Source organism: Bos mutus, chromosome 14 (assembly GCF_027580195.1).
Source record: "Bos mutus isolate GX-2022 chromosome 14, NWIPB_WYAK_1.1, whole genome shotgun sequence".
Taxonomy (NCBI): Eukaryota; Metazoa; Chordata; class Mammalia; order Artiodactyla; family Bovidae; genus Bos; species Bos mutus.
In genome coordinates this window covers 16,311,405-16,328,826 of record NC_091630.1, presented here as the reverse complement: position 1 = coordinate 16,328,826, position 17,422 = coordinate 16,311,405, and the positions used below count along the sequence as shown (strand labels likewise).

The 17,422-nt window shown below is 41.7% G+C and overlaps 1 protein-coding gene across 2 annotated transcripts in view; it reads left to right on the top strand.

Moving 5' to 3' along the window:
* Positions 1-17,422, top strand: part of STK3 (serine/threonine kinase 3) — a 309,491-nt gene that overhangs the window by 238,388 nt on the left and 53,681 nt on the right. The gene's annotated exons all lie outside the window — the stretch shown is intronic.

The window sequence follows — 17,422 nt, the reverse complement described above, 5'->3', positions numbered from 1 at the left end:
AACAAATCACCAGTCCAGGTTTGATGCATGATACAGGATGCTTGGGGCTGGTGCACTGGGGTGACCCAGAGGGACGGAATGGGGAGGGAGGTGGAAGTGGGCCTCAGGATGGGGAACACGAGTATACCCGTGGCGGATTCATGTTGATGCATGGCAAAACCAATACAATACTGTAAAATAATTAGCCTCCAATTAAAATAAATAAATTTTTATTAAAAAAATAAACAGCTAAAGATTATTTTAAAATATACTTATGGAGTTTTTCATCCCCTTTTCTGTTTCATAACTAAAACATTAAAAACAGTAGCATCTATATCAGTTTACCTGTTGCTAATAATTTAATGCACGTTCTCTAAGTTACATGAACATCCCTCTCAAGTCTTTATTTTGTAATTTAGGGGAAACCTGTTTTGTATTAATATTTGAAATAAGTATCAAATAAAAGCAGCTTCTAACTGCAGAGCAAGGTAACAATGTAAGAGAAGGCGTTCAAGAAATGTATCAGTTCATACTCTTGACTCCATTTCATACTGATCTACTTAAGTACGTATTTGGCCTCTTGTATTTAGGATAGCTTTCCTTTAAGGGAAAATGTTCTAAAATCCTTAAGCATGACTGTGTACATACTTTTATTTTTAGAATAAAGAGAAATTTTATTGAATTTTTTGCATCTCTAATAAAATAATCACAAGTGTACAATATATGCAGTAGCTACGTTGTATTTTTAAATTAGGTTCCTGTATGGTTATGTTTTAAAAGCTGTTGATATATGTACATGTTAAATTATTAGATACTATAGTTGAAATGATTCACATGCCACACATGAATATGCAGTTGTCTCCGTAGATTTTATTCATTTATTTTTGTTTTCATTGGCATTTAGTATTTCTAGTCCCCTACTTTCAAGACCTGTACTTTGAATTTTTATAGAGCTCAATATCAAGGTATTTTATTAAATGGTGTGTATGAGTTGCTCAGTTGTGTCCCATTCTTTGCGAACCCATGGACTGTATTCCGCCAGGCTCCTCTGTCTGTGGAATTCTGTAGGCAAGAATATTGGAGTGGGTAGCGATGCCCTTCTCCAGGGAATATTCCTGACCAAGGGATCGAACCGAGGTCTCCTGCATTGCAGATGGATTCTTTAACATCTGAGCCACTAGGGCAGCCCAATTAAATGGGAACCTAGAATAAATTCAGAAGATAGGGTTAAAAAAAAGAAAAACACCAGGCTTTGAAATGAATCCTGTCATTTTTGGTGTCCAGTTATACACAAATGTTAAAAAAAAAAAAAAAAAGAAGAAGAAGAAACTGGCAAAATTAAAGAATGATCTCAACTCTTCATTCTAGTATGTGATAAATTTCTATAATGAAGAAATGATTACCAGGGAAACTAGGTACCGTTTTCTTATGTATTATTTAAGCAGTCAAATTCAACTTAATGCCTAATCCAGAGGCACACCATAAATGTGCAAGTCCTATTTTTGTCTGTGTCAGAAGACAGTTAGTTATGTGTGCTATTTTTTTTTTTTTCCCTTTCAGTTGCTTAATCAGTTTTGCAGATAATTTAGAAAAACTTTACCAGGCCAAAGGACCCCCTGTTCCTTGCGAGGGTTCCAAGTGGATCCTCTTACTGAATTAGTTTCTAAAGGAAGATGAAAAGGCACAGAGAGGGTACTTAAACTTTTGCTAAATAAATGACATATTAAAAACTGAAAAGGAAATTTGTTAATATGTTCTGTTCAGGTCAGTCACACAGTCGTGTCCAACTCTTTGTGACCTCATGGACTGCAGCACACCGGGCTTCCCTGTCCATCACCAACTCCCGGAGCTTGCTAAAACTCATGGTATTGAGTCAGTGATGCCATCCAACCTCTGTGTCCCATTCTCCTGCCTTCAGTCTTTCCCAGCATCAGGGTCTTTTCCAGTAAGTCAGTTCTTCACATCAGGTGGCCAAAGTATTGCAGTTTTAGCTTCAGCATCAGTCCTTCCGATGAACATTCAGGACTGTTTTCCTTTAGAATGGCCTGGTTGGATCTCCTTGCAGTCCAAGGGACTCTCAAGAGTCTTCTCCAACACCACAGTTCAAAAGCATCAATTCTTCAGCGCTCAGCTTTCTTTATAGTCCAACTCACATCATGACAGCTTTCTTACCTGGTCTCTTTTAAACCTGCCTTGTAATAGAACCACCCTGATCTCTTTGTAGTCTGTTTACAGTGACCACACAGCCTGAGTTTTCCTGGACAGTTCTGATTTCAGATAATCCATTTTAGTGTCAAGCCACATGTTGTAATTCTTTACTTAGGTATTTTATAACATACCTATATCTGTATGTTGTTGGGAAATTTGGCTCTACTCATCTTGGCCTGCTGCTGCTAAAAGGTTGTTGTTGAATCACACGAAGACACCGGGATTCTTAGCCCCCGGAGGAGAAGAATTCAATCCGGGGCCAGAGATGAGGCTTGATCGCTCAGAGCTTTTGTGTAATAAAGTTTTATTAAAGGAGATAGAGAAAGCTTCTGACATAGGCATCAGAAGGGGGCAGAAAGAGTACCCGCTTGCTAGTGTTAGCAATAAAGTTATATACTCTCCAATGAATCCAAAGAATGTCTAGAGGTTGTAAAGACCTCCCATAATAACAGAATTAGCCAGAAGGTTTAATCCGGAGACTGTCCTCAGGCAGGACACATTATTGTTATATAATCCTAAGGAATGTAGAGAAGGAAAAAAAGGTTTGTCCTTTCTTCCTCCTTGAGAATTCCAGACCCCTCTCTCCTTGGGGACCCCTAGCCTCCTTATCAACCTGCCTAGGAAATGACTCATTTCCCCCTTTTCTTTTAGGAGAATTATGTTGCCTAGGGAAAAGGGGCGTCGTTCTCGTTCCATAACTGCTTCCGAGCTGACAAGGGGCGTTGTCCCTAAATTGGTGAGGCAACATATTCTCCTAATCCTCATATTGAGTATATCTGATCCAGGGGCCCCAAATAGTAGTTGGAGGAAGCTGCAGCAGTAGCAGGAATTTGAGCAACCATTTGTAACTTAAAAGCTTTCAAGCGGCTAGAAATAAATCCAGTTATGCAATTACAGATGCAGGCAACATAGTCATTCAGATCAGATCAGATCAGTCACTCAGTCGTGTCCGACTCTTTGCGACCCCATGAATCGCAGCATGTGATTCATGCTCCCTGTCCATCACCAACTCCCGGAGTTCACTCAGACTCATGTCTATCAAGTCAGTGATGCCATCCAGCCATCTGATCCTCTGTCGTCCCCTTCTCCTCCTGCCCCCAATCCCTCCCAGCATCAGAATCTTTTCCAATGAGTCAACTCTTCGCATGAGGTGGCCAAAGTACTGGAGTTTCAGCTTCAGCATCATTCCTTCCAAAGCAATCCCAGGGCTGATCTCCTTCAGAATGGACTGGTTGGATCTCCTTGCAGTCCAAGGGACTCTCAAGAGTCTTCTCCAACACCACAGTTCAAAAGCATCAATTCTTCGGCACTCAGCCTTCTTCACAGTCCAACTCTCACATCCATACATGACCACAGGAAAAACCATAGCCTTGACTAGACGAACCCTTGTTGGCAAAGTAATGTCTCTGCTTTTGAATATGCTATCTAGGTTGGTCATAACTTTTCTTCCAAGGAGTAAGCATCTTTTAATTTCATGGCTGCAGTCACCATCTGTAGTGATTTTGGAGCCCAGAAAAATAAAGTCTGACACTGTTTCCACTGTTTCCCCATCTATTTCCCATGAAGTGATGGGACCAGATGCCATGATCTTCATTTTCTGAATGTTGAGCTATAAGCCAACTTTTTCACTCTCCACTTTCACTTTCATCAAGAGGCTTTTTAGTTCCTCTACACTTTCTGCCATAAGGGTGGTGTCATCTGCATATTAAAACAAGTTAAAATCGAAATTAAAAGTCATATTATGTACATAGTTAAAGTGCAAAGTGTTGCACCAGTCCATTTTAGGGTTGGTAGATGTCATCAGATGAAGAGGCATTGCATGTGATTGTTGTCGAAGGTATTCACGGACTTGGAGAAAGTCTTTTCCTTGAAATGGAGATGTCCACCTCTAGAAGCCTTCCACTGATGAAGAGGGGAGTGCTCCGCAGACCCAGCAGTTCGACCGATTGTGGAATGCAGCGCAGGAGTGAGCCCAGGACAGGAAGGCATTGTCTTGAGGATCAAACAGCAGATTCAGGACTTTTCGAGTCAGCAGAAGTAGACTCACATGGATTATCAGGCCCATCCGCTGCCCTTTGCTTAACTCTAGAGCTTGGGTCAGAGCCACAAGCTCCGCTAACTGAGCACTGGTTCCCTGGGGGAGAGATTTTGCTTCCAAAACCTGTTCAGCAGTCACCACGGCGTAACCTGCTTTACGCTTTCCATCCCGAACAAAAGAACTGCCATCTGTAAATATTTCCATGTCAGGATTGTCTAATGGGGTATCCTTTAGATCCTCCCAAGCTGCATAGTTTAAAGTTAGGAACTGAGAACAGTCGTGATCAGGTGTGTCATTTTCCTTCTCAGGAAGGAAAGTGGCAGGATTTAGATTTCCACAAGCTTTAAGCTTAGTTACTGGTCCTTCTAACAACGACTGATATTTAAGAAGCCTACTGTCTGTCATCCAAATATTAACCTTAGAATTTAAGATTCCACTCACATCATGAGAAGTCAGTAAGTAAGGTTTCACCCATTAATTATTTTTAAAGCTTCAGGTGCTAATAAAGCTGCTGCCCCAATTACTCTTAGGCAGTGGGGCCACCCACGTGAAACTACATCTAATTCTCTGCTTAGATAGTTGCTGGTGAGGCCCTCGGGATTGTGTCAAAACTCCCAATGCCACACCTTTTCTTTCAGTGACAAACAAATTCTGACCCTGTGGGCAAGCTCGGAGCTGAATCTTGCAGGAGAGCAGTCTGAAGAATCTTAAAAGCCTTTTGAGATTCTGGAGACCAAACCAGTTTGTCGGTTTGGGCCTGCTCAGTTTAAGCTATAAGTTTATATAAAGGCCGGGCAAGTTCCCCATAACCCGGAATCCAAATGCGACAGTAAACTGTGATTCCCAAAAATCCTCTCAGTTGTCTTAAAGTCATAGGTAGGGGGTGATTTAGTATAGGTTTAATTCTCTCAGGGCCTGTGCCCCTAGTTCCTTCTGATATGATTAGGCCCAGATATCTAACCGATTGTTGACAAAGCTGAGCCTTTTCTCTTGATGCCTTGTAACCACAGCCTGCCAGAAAGTTTAAGAAATCTTCTGAGGCTCGCGAACAAGCTTCCTCTGTCTCAGCACAGAGCAAAATATCATCCACATATTGTAACACCACCACTTCAGAGCTATTAAAGTTTTCTGGATCCCGTGACAAAACTTTGTCCGAATAAGTGAGGACTGTCACGAAATCCCTGGGGCAAAACTGTCCAGGTTAACTGAGAAGCTGGCTGCGTAGGGTCTTCAAAGGCAAATAGAAATTGACTTTCTTCCGCCAAAGGCACTGAATAGAAGGCATCCTTTAAATCAATTACTGAGAAATATTTGGCTCGTTCAGGAATTTCAGACAATAGCGTATAAGGATTAGGCACCACAGGGTGTAAAGGAACTACAGCCTCATTTATTATTCGTAAATCTTGAACTAGTCTCCATTTACTATTCGATTTCTTTATACCCAAAATAGGAGTGTTGCTAGGACTGTTACAGGGAATTAATAGTCCCTGCTCCTTTAAATTTTCGATGATGGGTTTTAACCCTTCCTTAACCTCAGGTTTCAGTGGATACTGCTTCTTATGTGGGAATACGTGCGGGTCTTTGAGCTTAACTATAGGAATAGCATCTTGTGCTCGACCCACAGATTTTCCATCAGCCCATACTCTAGCATTTACATTTTGTTCAACTAAAGGGAGAGGAAGGGAGGGCTCCATATTCATGAAAACAGAGGCATGGACCTTGCTCAGTATATCCCTTCCCAAAAGGGGTGAGGGAGATTCTGGCATGATCAGAAACTCGTGTGAAAACAACACAGAATCCCAGTTGCAAGATAAAGAATAAATGAAATAATACCTTTTGGCTCGTCCAGACAGTCCATTACGGAAGTGGATCGTGAAGAAAGTGGGCCAGGGGCTTCAGTAAGCACAGAATAAGTTGCCCCAGTATCTAAAAGGAAATCGACGGATTGGCCCTCCACAATTATTAATACTGGGGTTCCTCAGCTGTAATTAGGACGGGAGCTTGTGTGGGGACCCCCGGGCACCTTCAGTCCTGATTGTCTTGAGAGTCGGACCCCGGAGACCTACGCCTCTGGGGGAAGTCTCTCTTCCAGTGTGGTCTTTTGCAGACCAGACATGGAGCTGGGGGCGGCTTAGATGCCTGAGGGCAATCCCACTTGAGATGTCCCTCCTTTCCACAGTAATAGCAAGCCCATCCCTTTTCACCTGGGCCCCTCTGGGCATTTTTCTCAGGCTGTTTAAGAACGTTTTTCATAGCCATAGCTTCCGCCTTTTCCTTTGTCTTTTTTTGCCTTTCTTTCTTTTCCTTATATTCCCTACCATAATAGACTGTCTGAGCCAGTTGTAACAGAGTATCTAAAGACTGATTTGGTCCATACGCCCGTTTTAATAGCTTATGGGGGATATCTGGAGCCGACTGAGTGAGAAATCTATCCTTTAAGATCACTTTTCCCTCTTCACTTTCGGGATCAATCTCAGTGAATCTGCGAAGGCCTTCTCTCAGTCTATCTAGGAATTTACCAGGAGCTTCCTTCTCCTCCTGTTCTATGTCTGCCAATTTGCCATAGTTTAAAGGCTTAGAACGCGCCTGCCTAAGTCCTTCAAGAATACATCTAACAAAATGACTCTGATGCCATCTTCCTTTAGCTGTGTTGTAGTCCCAGTCTGGTTCTATAGTTGGGACCGCCTGATTCCCAGTGGGGAGGGCCGCTATCTCATTCTCCCTCTTCCCTACTGAATCATTACCAAGCCATTCATCTCCATAAGCAACTGCTTTTCCCAAAACTCGAGTCTTTGACTCGGGAGTCAGCGTTTGTCCCAAGATATACATCACATCCTTCCAAGTGAGGTCATAAAGCAGAGTAACACCTTTAAAAGCTCTAATATATTTTTCTGGGTCCTCTAAATAGTCTCCCAGATCCTTCTTGATTCTTTGTATTTCTTGATAAGAAAAAGGCTTATTAACTCTCACAGACTGATTATTTCTCCCGGTGGGTGTTTCATAAAGAGGCAACAGCTTGTGTGGCTGTTCCTCAGTCTCTCTGGCTGCTCTGCGCATATGATCCCAGGGATAGATTGGAGAAACATGTTTTTCTTTTTCTCTTTGTCTCCTGTCCTCCATCTCATCTCTTACTTCGATGGTCTGAGTTTCTACGGAAACCAGAGTAGTCTGAGGTTGTACTGAGACAGGAGATGTAAAGGAGGGAGCTGAAGGTTTCACGCCCAAATCTATACCCTTAGGACATAAGTCTGGCATATTTCGCAGGGAGAAAAAGGGCAACATATATCCTACTTCTACCCATTTCCCTTGTTCCTTACAGAACCGGTCTAACTGTAGAACAGTATTATACTTAAGAGACCCTCCAACTGGCCACCGGTCGCCGTCCTCCATTGGATACTGTGGCCATGCAGTATCACATAGGAAGACCAGGTATATCTTCTTTAAGCCCTGGGAATCAAATCTATCCCAGTTTTTCAGGATACAGTTCAAAGGAGTGAGGCTGGAATTGTTAGCTCCCATCTGTAAGAGAGAAAAAAGCGACCAAGGCCATTTTTCTACTGGAGGCGTCCCTCCTTGCTCTAGATGGGGGTGTAGACAGACGTTACACCAGAAGCTTTTCCTTCCTAGTCGGACTTAGCCTGTCCCTTACCGACACAGGTGCAGTCTGCATCCCTCCCAGTTCTACCACCGAGATAGGGTGAAGATGTACCAGGGGTAGACCTGATAGCATCCCTACTTGATGTCCAGCTCTTCACCCTTAACCTTGCTTGCCTCTGAAGCCACCCGGGGTGCAATCAGAGTAACCTTTCAGAATGCCTCCCAAGCAAAGACCGCTGGGGAAAGCATTTGTCACCTGAGTGCCTGTGCACAACCCTGAGTATTTCCTGACCACAATAAGACTGATACGAACATAAAACTGAGATGTTCTTTCTAAGCATCACACCACCAGTATAATAGCCTCCTCTGATCTACTAAGAGCCAGTGTTACCAAAGGAAAAAACCGATTGCAGTCCCAATCTGAGTAACCTTTAACCTCAGAGATGTTCTTGGAGCTAGAGTTCCATCTAGCTTCCGAACTTTTGATTCCTAGCGAGGTTAGGTGCTTTCTTGACTGCCAATCCAAGTTTGGGACCTAAGCCACAGTACACAGTAACAGTATAGATCACAAGTCCCTTGAAAGTCTATGATCCGATAGATTAGGTTAGTCTCTTTGACTGAAAAGTTTGACCGAGAATGGAGAGTTCGGTCCACATGCTTTGCCCATTTCTGGTTGGTTCCTGAAGGAGACATTGGGTGCCTCTTGGCATTGGCAGGTCGGTATAAGCCCCTGACAGGTTTCTGCCATAAGCTGTATGAGATCACCGTGGAACCGCAGAGCAGGGCTCCTTACTTTCTTCACGCAGGGCATGTCATTCATTCACACAAGCACACCGTAGAGTTAGGAATGTCGAGAAAGAAAAAAAGGTTTGTCCTTTCTTCCTCCTTGAGAATTCCACACCCCTCTCTCCTTGGGGACCCCTAGACTCCTTATCAACCTGCCTAGGAAATGACTCTCTGACTGCTAAGTCGCTTCAGTTGTGTCCATCTCTGTGTGACCCCGTAGATGGCAGCCCACCAGGTTCCCCCGTCCCTGGGATTCTCCAGGCAAGAACACTGGAGTGGGTTGCCATTTCCTTCTCCAGTGTATGAAAGTGAAAAGTGAAAGTGAAGTCGCTCAGTCATGTCCAACTCTTAGCGACCCCATGGACTGCAGCCCACCAGGCTCCTCCACCCATGGGATTGTCCAGGCAAGAGTACTGGAGTGGGTTGCCATTGCCTTCTCCCATCTTGGCCTAGTTAAACTTAATCCTTCAGATCAGATCAGATCAGTCACTCAGTCATGTCTGACTCTTTGCGACCCCATGAATCTCAGCACGCCAGGCCTCCCTGTCCATCACCAACTCCCGGAGTTCACTCAGACTCACGTCCATCGAGTCAGTGATGCCATCCAGCCATTTGATCCTCTGTTGTCCCCTTCTCCTCCTGCCCCCAAACCCTCCCAGCATCAGAGTCTTTTCCAATGTGTCAACTCTTTGCATGAGGTGGCCAAAGTACTGGATGGAGTTTCAGCTTTAGCATCATTCCTTCCAAAGCAATCCCAGGGCTGATCTCCTTCAGAATGGACTGGTTGGATCTCCTTGCAGTCCAAGGGACTCTCAAGAGTCTTCTCCAACACCACAGTTCAAAAGCATCAATTCTTCGGCACTCAGCCTTCTTCACAGTCCAACTCTCACATCCATACATGACCACTGGAAAAACCATAGCCTTGACTAGATGAACCTTTGTTGGCAAAGTAATGTCTCTGCTTTTCAATATGCTATCTAGGTTGGTCATAACTTTCCTTCCAAGGAGTAAGCGTCTTTTAATTTCATGGCTGCAGTCACCATCTGTAGTGATTTTGGAGCCCAGAAAAATAAAGTCTGACATTTTCCACTGTTTCCCCATCTATTTCCCATGAAGTGATGGGACCAGATGCCATGATCTTCGTTTTCTGAATGTTGGGCTTTAAGCCAACTTTTTCACTCTCCACTTTAACTTTCATCAAGAGGCTTTTGAGTTCCTCTTCACTTTCTGCCATAAGGGTGGTGTCATCTGCATATCTGAGGTTATTGATATTTCTCCCAGCAATCTTGATTCCAGCTTGTGTTTCTTCCAGTCCAGCATTTCTCATGATGTACTCTGCTTATAAGTTAAATAAGCAGGGTGACAATATACAGCCTTGACGTACTCCTTTTCCTATTTGGAACTAGTCTGTTGTTCCATGTCCAGTTCTAACTGTTGCTTCCTGACCTGCATACAGGTTTCTCAAGAGGCAGGTCAGGTAGTCTGGTATTCCCATCTCTTTCAGAATTTTCCACAGTTTATTGTGATCCACACAGTCAAAGGCTTTGGCATAGTCAATAAAGCAGAAATAGATGTTTTTCTGGAACTCTCTTGCTTTCGATGATCCAGCGGATGTTGGCAATTTGATCTCTGGTTCCTCTGCCTTTTCTAAAACCAGCTTGAACATCAGGAAGTTCACGGTTCACATATTGCTGAAGCCTGGCTTGGAGAATTTTGAGCATTACTTTATTAGCGTGTGAGATGAGTGCAATTGTGCGGTAGTTTGAGCATTCTTCGGCATTGCCTTTCTTTGGGATAGGAATGAAAACTGACCTTTTCCAGTCCTTTGGCCACTGCTGAGTTTTCCAAATTTGCTGGCATATTGAGGGCAGCACTTTCACAGCATCATCTTTCAGGATTTGGAATAGTTCAACTGGAATTCCATCACCTCCACTAGCTTTGTTCGTAGTGATGCTTTCTAACTTAATCCTTAGGTATTGTTAATGAGTTTTTAAAGTAAGTAAACATGTATTTCCTCAGCATATTTAGTGAGTTTATTATGGGTAACCTTTCAACTATACATATTATTGTATAAGTTTCCCAGGTTTTCTGTTCTTCACAAAATATATAGTCCCTGTGTTAGGTGATTTTATAGATGTAACATTCATTTTCTTGGGCACAATAGTAGCATGTGGTAATGTAGGAAAACATCCTTATTCTCAGAGGATGCATGCTGATGTATTTAGATGTGAAGTGCCATGTTGTTCTGTATGTACTTTACAGTGGCTCAAAACAGAAGTGTGTGTGTGTGTGTGTGTGTGTGTGTGTGTGTGTAGACAGTAAGGTAAGTAGATACAGTAAACTGGTAACCATTATTGAAGCAAAGCAGAGATTGTATACGTGTGTTCATTTCACTACCATATTTTAACTTTTCTATGGCTATTTGCAATTTTTATCATAAAGAATTAGGAAAAAGATATATACTCCCTGTCTGTAATTATGCTGGGTTTATTTGTTAAGGTATGTAGCATTTTAAAATATTTGACCCAAGGCAGCATAAAGTACATTTATATTTCTATAGCTGCTTTTATTAGTATTTACTTCTGCCTTTACCTTTTATAATTCTTATATTTGTGTTTATTTTTTTTTTGCACCAAACATTATATGTATGATTTTAAGAAAAGTTATACACATGCCCAGATACTCATCACCTAGGTTAAGCAATATAAATTATAATTTCTTAAAAGCCCCTTATGTTTTCCCAACTCTTCCTATACCAATATCCACTATTCTTACTTTTGTGGTAATTATTAATATTACTGTTCTTTTCTTTGTAGTTAGACCAACCAGGTGTATGTTATTTTCTCTTTTTTCATTTATATTTATCTGTTGATTTTTAAAAAATTAATTGTTGAAGTATAGTTGATTTACAATACTATATTAGTTTCTGATGTACAACAGTGATTTGATATTTTTATAATTATTCTCCATTTAAAGTTATCACAGAATAATGCATTTCCCTTTGCTGTCAGTATATCTTGTTGATTATTTATATTATACATAGTAGTTTGTGTCTCTTAATCCCATGCTCCTGTCTTGCCCCTTCCTTCTTTCCTCTGGTATTTTTTCACTGGTATTCACCAGTTTATTCTCTGTATCTCGAGTCCATTTCTGTTTTGTTATATACATTTATTTATTTTTTCGACTCCACATATAATTGATAACATAGAGTATATGTCTGTCTCTGATTTACTTCACTGAGCATAATACCCTCTAGGTCCATCTACTTTGTATACACCCTTTTTGGGAATGTAAACTGGTGTAGCCACTATGGAAAACATTATGGAGGTTCCTCAAAAAAGTAAAAATAGAACTAACATATGATTCAGCAATTTCACTGCTGGGTATATGTCTGAAGAAAATGAAGACATTAGTGTGAAAAGATACATGCGCCCCAGTGTTCATAACAGCTTTATTTACAATAGCCAAGATATGGAAACAGCCTAAGTGGTTATCAACAGATGAATATAAGGAAGATGTGAATAGGTGGTATATTATGTACAATGAAATATTACTTGGCAATAAACCGGTATTTATTCTTAAGCAGTATGTTATTTGGTCTTGCTGGATTTGAACTTTATATAAATGGAATTATATTTTGTGTATGCTTTTGTGATTTGACTCTTTTGGTCTAGGGTATACTCAAAAGTCTAGTGAAAGTCGTCAGTCCTGTCCAACTCTTTGCAACCCCATGGACTGTATAGACTATGGAATTCTCCAGGCCAGAATACTGGAGTAGACGGCTGTTCCCTTCTCCAGAGGATCTTCTCAACCTAGGGATCGAACCCAGGTCTCCCACATTGTAGGCGGATTCTTTACCAGCTGAGCCAGGAGAGACTGACTGAGGGGGAAACTGGATCTTGTTCTGATGGGCGGGGCCATGGCTAGTAAATCTTTAATCCAATTTCCTGTTGATGGGTAGAGCTGTGTTCCCTCCCTGCTGTTTACCTGGGGCCAAACCATGGTGGGGTAATGGAGATAATGGTGACCTCCTTCCAGAGGTCCCATGCACGTACTGCTACACTCACTGCCTCCAGCCCTGCAGCAGGCCACCACCGACCCACACCTCTGCTGGAGACTCCTGGACACTCACGGGCAAGTCTGGGTCAGTCTCTTGTGGGGTCACTGCTCCTTTCTCCTGGGTCCTGGTGCACACAGGGTTCTGTTTATGCTCTCCAAGAGTCTATTTACCAGTCCTGTGTAAGTTCTGGCAGCTCTGTGGTGAGGTTAATGGTGACCTCCTCCAAGAGGGCTATGCCACACCTAGGTCTGATGCATCCAGAGCCTTGTCCCTGTTGCAATCCACTCCACTGCTGACCGGTACCTCCACGGGAGACGCTCAAACACATTTCTGTCTCAGTCTCTGTGGGGTCCTTGGGTCCTGGAGTGCACAAGGTTTGTTTGAGCCCTCTGAGTGTCTCTGGCGAGAATGGGATTTGATTCTAAACGTGAATTCGCCCCTCTGATCATCTTGCTGGGGCTTCTCATTTGCCACTGGGCATGGGGTATCTCCTCACAGCTGCTTCAGCTCCATGCAGCCGCCACTCCGGCACTGCACAGAGTTTTATTAAAGCATGAAAAGGGACACAGAAAGCTTCTGACAGAGACATCAGAAGGGGGAAAGTGAATGCCCAGATAATCTTCACAACCCAAGATAATCACCATGGTATGATCACTCATCTAGAGCTAGACATCCTGGAATGTGAAGTCAGGTGGGCCTTAGGAAGCATTACTATGAACAAAGCTAGTAGAGGTGATGGAATTCTAGTTGAGCTATTTCAAATCCAAAAAGATGATGCTGTGAAGGTGCTGCACTCAATATGCAAATTTGGAAAACTCAGCAGTGGCCATAGGACTGGAAACGGTCAGTTTTCATTCCAGTCCCACAGAAAGGCAATGCCAAAGAATGCTCAAACTACCACACAACTGCACTCATCTCACATGCTAGTAAAGTAATGCTCAAAATTCTCCAAGCTAGGCTTCAGCAGTACGTGAACTGTGAACTTCCAAATGTTCAAGCTGGTTTTAGAAAAGGCAGAGGAAATCAAATTTCCAATATTGGTTGGATTATCGAAAAAGCAAGAGAGTTCCAGAGAAACATCTATTTCTGCCTTATTTACTATGCCAAAGTTTTTGACAGTGTGGATCACCACAAACTGTGGAAAATTCTTAAAGAAATGGGAGTCCCAGACCACTTGACCTGCCTCCTGAGAAATCTGTATGCAGGTCAGGAAGCAACAGTTAGAACTGGACATGGAACAGCAGACTGGTTCCAAATAGGAAAAGGAATATGTCATGGCTGTATATTGTCACCCTGCTTATTTAACTTATATGCAGAGTCATCATTGGAAACGCTGGGCTGGAGAAAGCACAAGCTGGAATCAAGATTGCTGGGAGAAATATCAATAACCCCAGATATACACATGATACCACCCTTATGGCAGAAAGTGAAGAGGAACTAAAAAGACTCTTGATGAAAGTGAAAGAGGAGAGTGAAAAAGTTGGCTTAAAGCTCAACATTCAGAAAACTAAAATCATGGCATCTGGTCCTATCACTTCATGGGAAATAGATGGGGAAACAGTGGAAACAGTGTCAGACTTTTTGGGGGGGGGCTCCAAAATCACTGCCGATGGTGATTGCAACCATGAAATTAAAAGACGCTTACTCCTTGGAAGCAAAGTTATGACCAACCTAGACAGCATATTAAAAAGCAGAGACATTACTTTGCCAACAAAGGTTCGTCTAGTCAAGGCTATGGTTTTTCCAATGGTCATGTATAGATGTGAGAGTTGGACTGTGAAGAAAGCTGAGCACCGAAGAATTGATGCTTTTGAACTGTGGTGTTGGAGAAGACTCTTGAGAGTCCCTTGGACTGCAAGGAGATCCAACCAGTCCATCCTAAAGGAGATCAGTCCTGGGTGTTCATTGGAAGGACTGATGTTGAAGCTGAAACTCCAATACGTTGCCCACCTAATGTGAAGAGTTGACTCATTGGAAAAGACCCTGATGCTGGGAAAGATTGAGGGCAGGAAGAGAAGGGGATAACAGAGGATGAGATGGTTGGATGGCATCATCAACTCAATGGACATGAGTTTGAGTGAACTCTGGGAGTTGCTGTGGATAGGGAGGCCTGGTGTGCTGCAGTCCATGGGGTCCCAAAGACTCAGACATGACTGAGCGACTGAACTGAACTGATACTCAAAAGTATACCCTGGATTCATGAAACTGTAGTTTTGATTCATGAAACTGTAATTTATGTATTTTCACTGCTATATAGTCTTCCACTAAATGATTTTTTTTCCCTCCATGTTTTATACATCTGCTGTCTATTCACTAATATTTGACTCATTTCTCACCTTTAGCTGTTGCAGACAGTGCTGCTGTGAACATTTTTATACGTGCCTCCCAGAGAACAAGTGCAAGAATTTCATTATAGTATCTTCTGTGTTAGAAATTGCTGAATAGTAGAATATTTACACCTTTAACTTTACTGATTATACACAATTATTTTGTAAAGTGGGTATACCAGTTTACACTAAGAGTACACATTGCTCAGCACTCTCATTGATTTACTGTTGCTAGGTTTTGTACGGTCACCAATCTGGTGGCTGTCAAAAGATGTTTCATTACCATGTTTCCCTCATCACCAGTGGGACTGAATGTAGTTTCATGTGGACTCATGGCTTTTGGCTGTTCTTATTTCCTCTTCTGTAAAGTGTCTGTTCAAGCCTTGTAGTCTTCTATTAAGGTGATTTGTCTTTTCTTATTGCTTTATAGGCACTGTTTATATATTCTGGATGTTTGTTTTGTTTTATTTCCATTAAATTGCTATGATATTTTTCTCCCATTTTGTCACTTGTTTTTTCACTGTAATTTTTTTTAATGATAGAAGTTCTCAATTTTAATATAATTGGATTCATTATTCTCTGTTAAGATACACTTTCTGGGTCATATTTAAAAGGACATAAATATATCTTGGGAGAAGGAAATGGCAAGCCACTCCAGTATTCTTGCCTAGAGAATCCTGTGGACAGTGGTGGGCTGCTGTCCATAGGGTCGCACAGAGTCAGACATGACTGAAGCGACTTAGCATGCATGCATGCATTGGAGAAGGAAATGGCAACCCACTCCAGTGTTCTTGCCTGGAGAATCCCAGGGACGGGGGAGCCTGGGGGGCTGCCGTCTATGGGGTCACGCAGAGTTGGACATGACTGAAGCAACTTAGCAGCAGCAGCAAATATATCTTATTTGTTGAATTCTAAAATTTTACAATTTTACCTTCCACGTTGTTTTTAGTTAATAGACTTTATTTCTTAGAGAAGTTTTAGGTTTATAGAAAAGTTGAACAGAAAGTACAGAGTTTCCATACTTTCCCTCTCACTCCTCTACTCCCTAGTTCCCCGTATTGTTAACATCTTCTGTTAGTGTGGCATATTTGTTAGAATTGATAAACCAATAGTGATTCATTATTATTGACTAAAGTCCTTAGTTTCCATTAGGGTTTACTCTTTGTGTTGCACAGTTCTATAGATTTTGACAAATGCATATTGTCGTGTGCCTGCCTTTATAGTTTGATATGGAATAGCGTAACTGCCCCAGAATCCCCGTACTCCACCTATTCCCTCGCCCTCTGTTTCTTCAAATCCTGGCAATCATCGATCTTTCTACTGTCTCTGAAGTTTCTCTTTTCCAAAATATGATGGAATCATATATACTATGTAGCCTTTTCAGACTGGGCTCTTTCACTTAGAAATATACATTTATATTTCCTCCATGTCTCTTCATGGCTTGATAGCTCTTTTTTTTTTTTTTCAGTTGCCAGATAATATTCCATTGTGTGAATGCATCACAGTGTGTTTGTTTATCCATTCGTCTATCGCAGGGCATCGTAGTTGCTTTCAGTTTTTGGTGGTTATGAATGAAGCTGCTGTGAACATTCATGTGCATGTTTTTGCCTGGACATAAATCAATCACTTTGGTTTTTGAGTTAGATAGGAGGCTGATTTTATAACTGATTGTCTGGCACCATATACTGAAAAATCCATTCTTTCTCCACTTTGTGAAATTCTCTCTCTCTCATAGATCAAATGTCTGTATATGCAAGATTCTATTTGGGGGGTTCTGTTCTATCCCTTTAGTCTATTTGTTTAATTCAGTATGAAATATCAGGAGTTTTGTTTGTATATACAAGTTGGGAGTTTGGGAGAGACACGTAGGCTGCATTTGGGGAGACATCAGTATATATTTGGTATTCAAAATCATGAGGTCGAATAGAATCTTTAACAGACTCTCCAAATGAATGCATATGTATAGATAAGAGAAAGGAGTCTGTATTAGTTTTCTGTGACTATAGAAAAATATGATATCCAGTTACCACAAACAGTGGCTTTAAAAAATAGAAATTTGTTTTTTCATTGTTCTGGCAGTCAGAAGTCTTAACTAAGTTTCAGAGGGTTAAATCATGCTATCAGCAGCACTGTGTTCCTTCCGGAGGCTTTAGCAGAGAACCTGTTTCATCTTTGAGGATCTCAAGCAGCATTCCTTGAAGCCTTGATTCATAGCCCCTTCCTCCATCTTTAAAGCTATTGGAGTGCTGTCTTTTCTATGTTACTGCTTCCTACTTCTGTCACATGACCTTTTTCATCTGTGTGAATTTAAAAGTGTCCTTTTAAAAGAACACTTAGAATTTCATTTAAGGTCCATCTGTATATTGAACTCATCTCACATGCTAGTAAAGTAATGCTCAAAATTCTCCAAGCCAGGCTTCAGCAATA